Source organism: Montipora foliosa, chromosome 1, assembly GCF_036669935.1.
Source record: "Montipora foliosa isolate CH-2021 chromosome 1, ASM3666993v2, whole genome shotgun sequence".
Lineage (NCBI taxonomy): Eukaryota > Metazoa > Cnidaria > Anthozoa > Scleractinia > Acroporidae > Montipora > Montipora foliosa.
In genome coordinates, this window is record NC_090869.1 from 15,720,185 (window position 1) to 15,730,184 (window position 10,000).

General features: G+C 40.1%; 2 pseudogenes; one reads left to right on the plus strand and one right to left on the minus strand.

Moving 5' to 3' along the window:
- The window catches only part of LOC137991107 (arylsulfatase I pseudogene), a 2,616-nt pseudogene extending 93 nt beyond the window's left edge, over positions 1–2,523 (minus strand).
- A 7,230-nt stretch (positions 2,524–9,753) lies between these two features.
- Positions 9,754–10,000, plus strand: part of LOC138010219 (arylsulfatase J-like) — a 1,311-nt pseudogene continuing 1,064 nt past the window's right edge.

Below are 10,000 nucleotides of genomic sequence, written 5' to 3' on the forward strand. Positions count from 1 at the left end.
AATCAGGGGACGGTGGAAACTTGGTAGAGTGTCAAAAATTTACCCAGGGAAAGACGGAAAAGTTCGTAAGGGAGAACATACATGTTTTTCGAGGCAATGAAAGTTTCAAAACTTGTTTAAAAGATGTGGTCTGAATTAGCATATAGATTACAAAATTAATGCTTGGTGCCAGTGTAAGTTTTAAGTATGCTGTAAAAAATGATCAAAACATGAAAAAAATTGTGCTGTTTAACAAAACTATATTGTTGTAAAAAATGGCTAATGCACCCAAGGTGTCCACGCTTGTGTTTACGCTTGCACTGCAAATGAAAACCAGCTCACAATGACATATTCTCTTTGGTTATAGGCATAGTAAATAGAGGGGACTGGTTTGGAAGCTCAGCAAGCATCAAAGAAGCAAACAAAGATACCAATATTTAGGTTGGAAAGTCCACGACCATGCACAATCTTTTGTTTTGCGCTCATACACTATTCATGAATTACATAACCAACACGTTTCTATTGGTTACTTCCTCAGTATGGAGTAAACAACTATTGTGTTTTTTGCACGGCCAAGGTCAAAAAAGAGAACAAAAACCTACAACAAAGAAATTTTCATAACCATTTCCCTCTATTAACTATGTTACAGGTGAGATGCTTTCATTAAGAGCGTCTGACTTAGATTACACATTCAAGCTTGGTGTGGGTGTAAATGTGTTGTCAGTTTATGATTTATTGCACTGGGCCCAGTTGTTCAAAAGCCGATTAACACTTATCCCAGATTAAAAATTAACCAAGGTGTTTATTTCTCTACTCCCAAATGCTGTTCAACGCTGATATTCGGCAAAACTTTACATTAGAAGAAGTCAGTCTTGTAAAACAAAAATAAGCAAAGAAACTTTCAACAAAAAGTTGCAAACATGAAACAAAAGTTTACGCTAATCCTGGATTAGGTCAATCGGCTTTCAAACAACCGGGCCCTGTTTTACAAAAACGTTATTGTCAAAAATGCTCAATGAACCCAAGGTGTCCAAACATTTCCATAAAGCTCTGGTTTGGAGAGAGGATCTGGATCTGGATAACGCACTGGTACAGCAGTGGCATTATACTCTTTCAATTTCTTCATCAAAAATGACACCATTTCTGGATAAGCTGATGACAGCTCATTTCTCTCTTCAGGATCTTCACGGATATTGAAAAGGAAGGTACTGTTGATATTGTCAAAAAGGTTCACTACTACAGGCTTATTATGAAGGGCACTTTCTGGAGGAGGAACCCAACTCCCATTTCCTGGACAGCCAGTGAGAAGTTTCCAGTCACCTACACGTATGGCAGCTTGTCGGCAGTGTTTGTATTTCCCTGGGGTAGGGTCCCAGTGAGTGTCCATAGGATCAATATTATGCAAAATTTCCTTCCTTGGTGATGGTTTTCCTCTGCTTAATGTGTCCCACACATCATAACCATCCAATGGCAATCCAGCCACAGACCCTCCAGCCAGATTCACAATTGTCGGAAACCAGTCAGTGACATGGATCATTTCTGAGCTTATCTGTCCACGATTTTCCAACAGTTCACTGTACACGAGGCCCACGCCCCTCATTCCACCTTCCCAAAGTGTACCTTTCCAGCCTTTCAAAGGCCAGTTATTTCCTCCAGAATGGATTTGCCCGCCGTTGTCTGTACTGAAAAAGAGCACTGTGTCGTTCCACAAGCCATATTCTTGCAGAGCTTGAGTGATGTTACCAATTCCTTCGTCCATACAAGAAACCATGCCGGCGTAAGTACGACGAGCCCCATCTTTTATATCTTTGTACTGTTCGGTGTACTGTTCAGGTACTTCCAATGGGGCATGCACTGCTTGGTACGCTACGAATAAAAATAGGGGACGATCTGCTTCATGAGACGAAATAATTTTCACTGCTTCGTTAGTGAACAAGAAAGTAGAATAATTCCCAGCATCGTCGCGAGCGATCTCTTCATTTCTTCGCAAGTCGTAACCATCTAGTCTGTCGAATCCGCTACTTGGAAATCCAAGACCGTCCTTGTGAGTATAATAATCTTCGCCGCCAGTCAAATAACCATAGAAGGAATCGAACCCTCGCTGAGTAGGAATAAACTCGCGTTTGTAGAATCCTATGTGCCACTTTCCAATCATATGAGTACTATATCCACTCTCTTTCAATTTGCTGGCGATCGTGGTTTCATTTTTGGGCAGTGCATTTGCTTGAGATGGCCAGATAATTCCGTGTTGTAAGCCCGTGTGGATCTGATATCTCCCGGAAAACAGCTGGCTTCTTGTTGGGGTGCAAATTGGTTGCACGTAATAATTTTCCAGTCGCACTCCAGCGGAAGCCAAACTATTCAGGTTTGGTGTTTTTATGCGAGGATTGTGATAACCAACGTCGTTAAAACCGTAATCATCAGCTAAAATAAAAACAATGTGCGGAGGTTTACTGAGAGCCGCACGAAAGCAGCAAAAAATAACAATCACTCCAAGTTTTGCGAAAGCAGCCATCACAAACTCATGACAATCTCGTGACTGAACACGCTTTGTGACATTTACATTGAATACGGTACACCCTAAGGTACCGACCATTTAACTCTTGAAGGGGGGGGGGGGGGGGTGGGGGGTACCTTTTCTTTTTTTTTCTAGCAACCCTGGTGGGCAGGATTTTTTTTTTTCCTCCTAAATGCTCTGCAGGATATTTGTTTTCTCCCCTCATTTCTCTGCAGGATTTTTTTTTCCTCAAAAAAGTGTCGTGTTTACATTTACAGAATGTATTTACATTTACATTGTGGTTATTGCAGTAATAGTTGTAATATGGAGCTGCAAAGCCTTAAAATGTTGTAAGCTGTACAAAATCATTCTTGTATAGCTACATATTTTTGGAATGTCATTCTTTAGAATCATTTAATATTACCTCATAACAATATTCAATAGAAAGTAATTACATGAAAATGCTTCAGTTGAAAATATTAAAAATGAACAAATTATTTTTCTTTGTCTAATAAAACTTGATTCTTCAAATAGAAAAATTTACCTCCATTACTGCTCGTGATAAGCTAACGAGTGTGGATATAGTGCGAGCCAGCAAGCCAGAAATCCCTGATCCCAATAACCACAAGCTACCTAAGGAACTGTAGGCTAACTGCAGTGCTAACTAGGCTAGCCAATGTGTAATTTAGACTAACCGTAATAGCTTGCATGACTCCTATGACTTGGAGCCATGTGAACCGAACAAGCAAGAAAAATCACCCACCCCCCCCCCCCTTCAAGAGTTAAATGGTTGGTCCCTAATAAGGGATACATGAGGTTTGTTTACTATTTACAATGATAGATAGATTGTCAATGGAGCACACATTTCCATCGGAAAGTTTCCAACGGGAAAACAGGACTACCCTTTTAGACTTCCTGCTGCTCCTGGAAATTTTCCAGTGGAACGAACCAAAGGGTCGTGTGCCATTTACAAACCAATTCTCGATAAACCACAGGACACCCAGGTTCTATACTTTTGACAAGGGGAAATAACAGTCACAAATAAGTTTATGTCTAGAAATTTGCAAGAAATTGCAAATGAAAATAAATGAAACTTACCTACCATGTGGCTTGTTGTGGTTGTCTTTAATTAATACTCACACGGAGTTTGAGAAAGTAAGCTAACACAGGAGCCCATCTGGAGCGTGCAACTTCCATACAGCGTCTGTGAAACGGCGTTTTCACAAGTAGGTTTATTTTTAGACTAGCCCTTCCCGCGAATTAGGTCAAAAAACAAAGGCAGTCATGAGTTCCCGGCTAACACCACCATCTTAGCTCCAATTAACCCAAATCCAGCACGATTTTTTTCACGAAAACTGAACCAATCGGTAAATAAACACATCTGGCTCGTGGAATATGAGATGTTTGAAACCCTCTCCAGCTAGCTGAGTAAAGACAGCAGGCTCCGTGAAACTCTAAAATGACTGCCGGTATGCGTGAGGCCCAAGGAAAAGGAATACTTCCTATTAATGGGCTAATGAGGGATGTACCGCTGGATGGGGTCGCAGTTTCACGACTGTATTGACTATAAGGGGGCGCTGCATTTTCAACAGAGTTCCCGACAGAGTTGCTAGAATGGGGTCGCAAATTGTCGGGATTTTGAGGCTAAGAACATTTCTGGCTAGTGGGATTAAGGACGTTCGCGCGAAAGGAAAAAGGAAAGGAAAGGAACTTTAAGTGTCTAGTAGATTTAGCGCTGGAGCACTAATTGGCGACACTGTAAATTGAAATTAACAATCAACGCAAATCAAGTCAAATATTGGTTTTTGAGGTAAACACGATGCTGAAGGCGCAAACATTTTCCACAAGAATAGAACGTGAAAGCGTGTGGCATCATGGGATAGCTTCATCTTCATCATCTCTCGCCTGAAGTTAGGTCATAAATTGCTTATTCCAAAAATGAAAACAATTGGGGGTCACTGACTTTGTTTCGGAGACAAAAGCAAGGGAAAAATGCCCTAACGAGATGAAACCTCATCTCCTCATCCGTCGAAAATCATAAATAAAATACGTTAGAGTGAAGGTTTTCTTTGCATAGAAATTTAGGAGTGGGATTTTAGATAATTACATGCCGCTAGGGATATCTAAACAGTAGAGTTGATCCTCAACGAGTGTTTTCGCAAGCGCTACCCGTTGTAACCACTTCAGGAATTCAGGACACAGGGAAAGAAAACTTTAAAAAAAGATAATTTCTTGCATTGTGATTATTTTCATTTCATCAAACTTCGTAGATTGTAAGAAGAAAAAGTGGTTCATGTCTTAAAAAATAGGGTCACCGATGATATAAACGAGTAAAATCGATGTGATGTTGCAAAGCTCTTGGAAAATTTAGTTTGTCACGTTTTTGCGTGACCTGTAGAGGAAGGACTGGAATCCAAGACAGGATCGATCGTTGAAAGGTTTTTGCAAAAAAAAAAACTCTCTCGAGCATAGCAACGAAGTTTCAAGCAGGCGTCATCTTTATTTGGTTAGTGTTTTGTATCATATCTCTCCATTGCCGACATGCTCATCTCCTGAAGTGTGGTTTTTGTGAAATGTAGCCGTCTCTGGCTGTTTCCTCGTAGGTCCGCACTATTCAAGTGGATGAGGAAAACAATTTTAATTCTGCTCTATTTTCATGAAAGTAAAGGAAAATAACTTCAAAAACAAGCATTCATTTTGAACTAAAAAATTCTTAGCGTAATAAAAACGTTAAAAAAACCAACCCCATTAAATTTACGCAACATCGCTGACTAAAACTAACCTTCCTCGAGTTTTCAAAACTTTCAGCCACTGCTCAATTAGTGACCTTTTCTCTTTAACGTTTGTCCTTTCTCTTTAACGTTTCATGATGAATTGGAAGTAAATGTGCCAATTTTTCCCCGGCGTTTTTGCCGCCATAAGATCTTAAGGACGTTCGCGCCCAAAATGTTCCCACGTACAGATTTTTTTAAAACTTGCCAAGCAGAAAGGTAATGATATATTTTTACCAAAAAGGCAAAAAAATGGGGGGCCACCGTGCTCGTTTTCAAGATCATGAGGTGCACTTTTAGAAGATTGCGTTATTTTAAGACGATCTTAGCTAACAACTGTCAGCAATAAAAAAAGCTACATTAGTGAAATTTAGATCTGGTAAACGTAGTCAATTCAACATAACTAATATAACTAAATTAATCTTTGCAGCTGATGTCTTTTTCCGAGGTGAAATAGACCTTGAAAAACGATACATGTACATGTTAGCCTAAGAAAGAAAACTTCGGTCGCACGAGATCATAAAAGGGAAATATGTGTAACTTCTCACGCACAGATTTTTTTCATTTTTTGTTAAAATGGACAAAATAAGAAAAGGAAGTGATCTACGGAAAGAAAAATAGGGGTCATCTAGCATTCAAGAGAGTAAAATCGCTGCGAAGTTCTCAAAGCGATGGTATATTCGCACTGTCACGTCATTGCCTGACATTTCCGAGAAGACCTGGGTCCACAGCTATCCCATGATGCCATACGCTTTCACGTTCCATTTTTGTGAAAAATGTTTGCGCCTTCAGTATCGTGTTTACCTGCATGACGTGTGCGTGACATGAGCGAAAAAATGCGCAGCAGCAATGGGCGCGAACGTCCTTAGTAGACTAACGCTTGAAGTAATGCGTGACATATTACAGTCGCGTTACCTGGGCAGTAAAAGTTGCGCACAAACAATTAGCGCGAACGTCCTTAAGCAACAGAGGACTTTTCCCGTGTTCACATAGCCTCATCAAAACACGAGGGGGTGTTGGGAAAATTCGAGACAGTTATGCAAACCCGACACGCATGCAGTCCAGGGTTTGCATAACTGTCGACAAATGAAGGAAAATGCTGGGGTTTTTTGACTTCTTGATTGAAACAGATTTATTTGATCCACGCTCATGTTTCCTACCAGCCAATCAAAACGCGCGTCTGACAACAAATAACCAATCAAAAGTCGTTGCTCTCGTCTAAACACAGCTATTGAACAATGAGAATGCGCGTACTATCCTAATTATTTTTTTAAACGTTACATTTTATAAGGTTATGCGCAAACAGAAAGTGACTAAGTTGGGGTCGCTAAAATTATTGTTTCCTGCGGTTCAAAGATTAGCAGCAAGCTATTCTCTCTAGGGGCTCCGCACAAAATAGCCTTAGAACGCTGACTACATACCCCTAGCATACCGTGTGCAGTCCGTGGCAATCAATCACGTGTCTCAATGGTATGGGGCTCTTATATAAGGCCAATCACTTATCACGACAGCTTGTCCAGTCTTTTCGGTTTTACAAATACTCCTTTTCGCGTCCCTCCTGCCTCCGCGCAGCGATGAACCAGCACTCTACCAGGGGCTCCCCGCTCCTGACCGCCTTGGGCTGAGTTTCCCATATGTTATCTAGTCTAAGGCATTGTTTGCGGATGGTCCTGATGAGAATATATTACTATTCTTTTCACGGTTCGCCTAAAATGGTAGGCGTTTCTATGGAGTTAGTGTGTTATTCAGTGATGACGTAGTTCGTTGGAGGTTGCTATGGTTGTGACCACGTCAGTACATGTTTAACGGCGGGATATTGAGAGGCGGATCATTCTATGCTGACCACTCATGCGAATACAAATATCGACGTTTTAGTAGCTGTCTTATCTGCGAATTCAGCTTGCTTCACTGGTCTTGACATTAATTTATCGACTTACTTCCTAACGGTTTGTTCACGCCTGAATATGCATTCGCGGGAGACCAGGTTTTCCCCGGAAAGAGGGTGTTTTTCCTGCCGGACAGCAGGGGCGATTTTCTCCACTAAGGTTCGGGATTGCAGAACATCAAAATATCACAAATGATTTGATATTTCGCTATTTTGATATACCTCGTTCTTTAATCCTTGAGACACTTGACCCTAGCAAAGACATGAGATTTTGATAGCTTTCTTGATATTTTGTTAATATCATGACATTTTGATAATATCATGATATATCAAAATATCAATTCTCAATACATATGACTTGGCCCTAGCAAAGACTCGAGATTTTGATAGCCTTCCTTGATATTTTGATAATATCATGAGATCTTGATAATATCATGATATATCAAAATATTTACTATTCAATACCCAGTGCCATTGTTCCCTCTCAGTGCTTCTGGCGGTTTAACCGTTCCAGTGAATAACTGTGTAACCAGACTTAGCTTTAACTAATGGTTTGAATAGATAATCAGGAGATGATTTAGAAATATCAATATTTGCCAACAGCATATAATTTTCTAAGTTCATAACAGGACAAGTCACCTTGTCTGAGCGAGTGATGACTACTTCATCTCCCTTTTTTAGTTGATACGGTTTTACTTTTGGAACTCGTATATTTAATTAAGTGAGTGCTACAAAGCGTTATATCCTTAATAGTCAGATTTGCAACCTCGCTGAACCGAAAAACCCTGCATATAATAACAAAGCCATTGAAATAACTCTGCGAATTGGGTGTTCATTAGTATCTGCATATTTTTCACAGCACACTGTAAGGGCTTCGCTAGATACCGATGTTTTCTTTCCATCTGGTTTGGCGTCGAGTAATACTCCATCATGATGCTGAATAGTTACAAGATTCTTGACCAAGTTTCATTGCTCAATGTATGTCATACGATCGGTTGTAACCTTCGATTTCCGTCAACGCCTCTCAAGTTTGCGGCTAATACGTTTTTATTCCGTGATATCACTTTTGTACCAGGGAGCAAGAGGGCGAACAGACACATACCTTCCGTAGGGGTGCATGATTTTCCAGAAGTGAGGATAAAACAGACTCATATTGAGAGAACAATTCAGTCAAAGTACTGGCAGGATTATGGAATAACGAAGACTCCAAAACATCTTGATGAAAACAGTCGTTATCAATGTTTCGAAGTTTGCACAAAAGCATTCATTTCCTTGGAGGCGCAGGCCTGAACCGTAGTAGATTACAAAATGGTCAGATATTGCAGGATCGTCAGTACGGACACATTCTCATTTGGTAATACACTCCTCATCACTTCTAGTAATTATCAAATCCAAAATATGATTATCCTTGTGCATAGGTGAACAAATATGCTGTGTGAGGTTAAACGCTTCAGGAAGGTCATTTAAAACTTTGGTGTTGCCCTCGTGATGTCGTGAGGCACATCAATATGAACGTTGAAGTCACCAAATTGCCTGGGCTATGCAAAGAGTTTCAAGCAGTCCCGAGAATTAATCAAAAAATAATGCACACGATAAACCATTCGATATTAACGAAGGAGGTCGATAAATAAGAACAATTCTTAATACTGAAGATTTGTCTCGAAGGAGTACTTCTAAAATTTCAAAACGGATGTGAATGATGTTGCTTCTTGCCTCTCCGAAGAGAGATCATACAAAATACCAACGCTACCACCTTAACCCATCATGACTGATGAATAAACGCAAGGCCATTTGGATAAACATCTCGAGTAGTAAAGTCAGATTCGTTACCCAATTTAAGCCACGTCTCGGTAAGCTAGGGCCATTATCGACATCATAATCTCTGATAGCCAGCGACTTGTTCAGTTGATAGATCTAGCGTTCAAGTGGCAAAAATTACGAAGTCCATTTGAACAGGTCCCATCAGATTTCAAACTGCCATCCAAAAATTCAACTCCCAAGTCAAGAATTTGACCGCATTCGGGAGAAGATGCCAACTTTAAGGTGCGAACTTGAATATTAATTAATATAATATTAGTTAGTAGGTTACGTCCTTTAAGGACGATTTTTCGTCTCTTTGAAGGAGAAATCAATTTCAAAGCATGACTTTTAGAATAGCGTAAGTGATACCCCCCTCGCTGTCCTCTTCTACGAGCAAGTAAATTAAAATCAATGAATTTTTTCCAAACCTGACTTGTCAATGGTTGCTGAACTGGAAAGTGTCTTGACCTCGAACAGAAAAATCTCCACCAATTGCGGCGCAGGGACACAAGCAGAATTCTTGAGTAATTCAGCATCATCGTGCTGGACATATATTAATGAAGGGGGTAGTTTCTAAAGAAACTGTGGTGCTGCGTCGGTGGGGAAGTAGTATACAAAAATTTGGTTTTATCAACGGAGTTGATAATGTAAATTGGCTCTGTACGGTGGCCAATTTACATTATCAACTCCGTTGATAAAACCAAATTTTTGGACATATATTAATTTCTTAAAATAGTATATTACACAAACACTAAATAGCAACAATATAAAAAAAAACTCAGAGGTTGGGAGCTCAAAAATTTGCAGCCAACTAGGGCGCAATTAGATATAGTACTCATATGGTTGGAAAGTGGTACATAGGATTCTACAAACGCGAGTTTATTCCAACTCAGCGAGGGTTCGATTCCTTCTACGGTTATTTGACTGGTAGCGAAGGCTATTATACTCACAATCACCGTAAGGGATTTCCAGGTCCTGGATTTTACAGACTAGATGGTTGCGAGTTACGATAAAAAGGAAGAGATAGCGACGCTGTTGGGAATTATTCCACTTTCTTGTTCACTGACG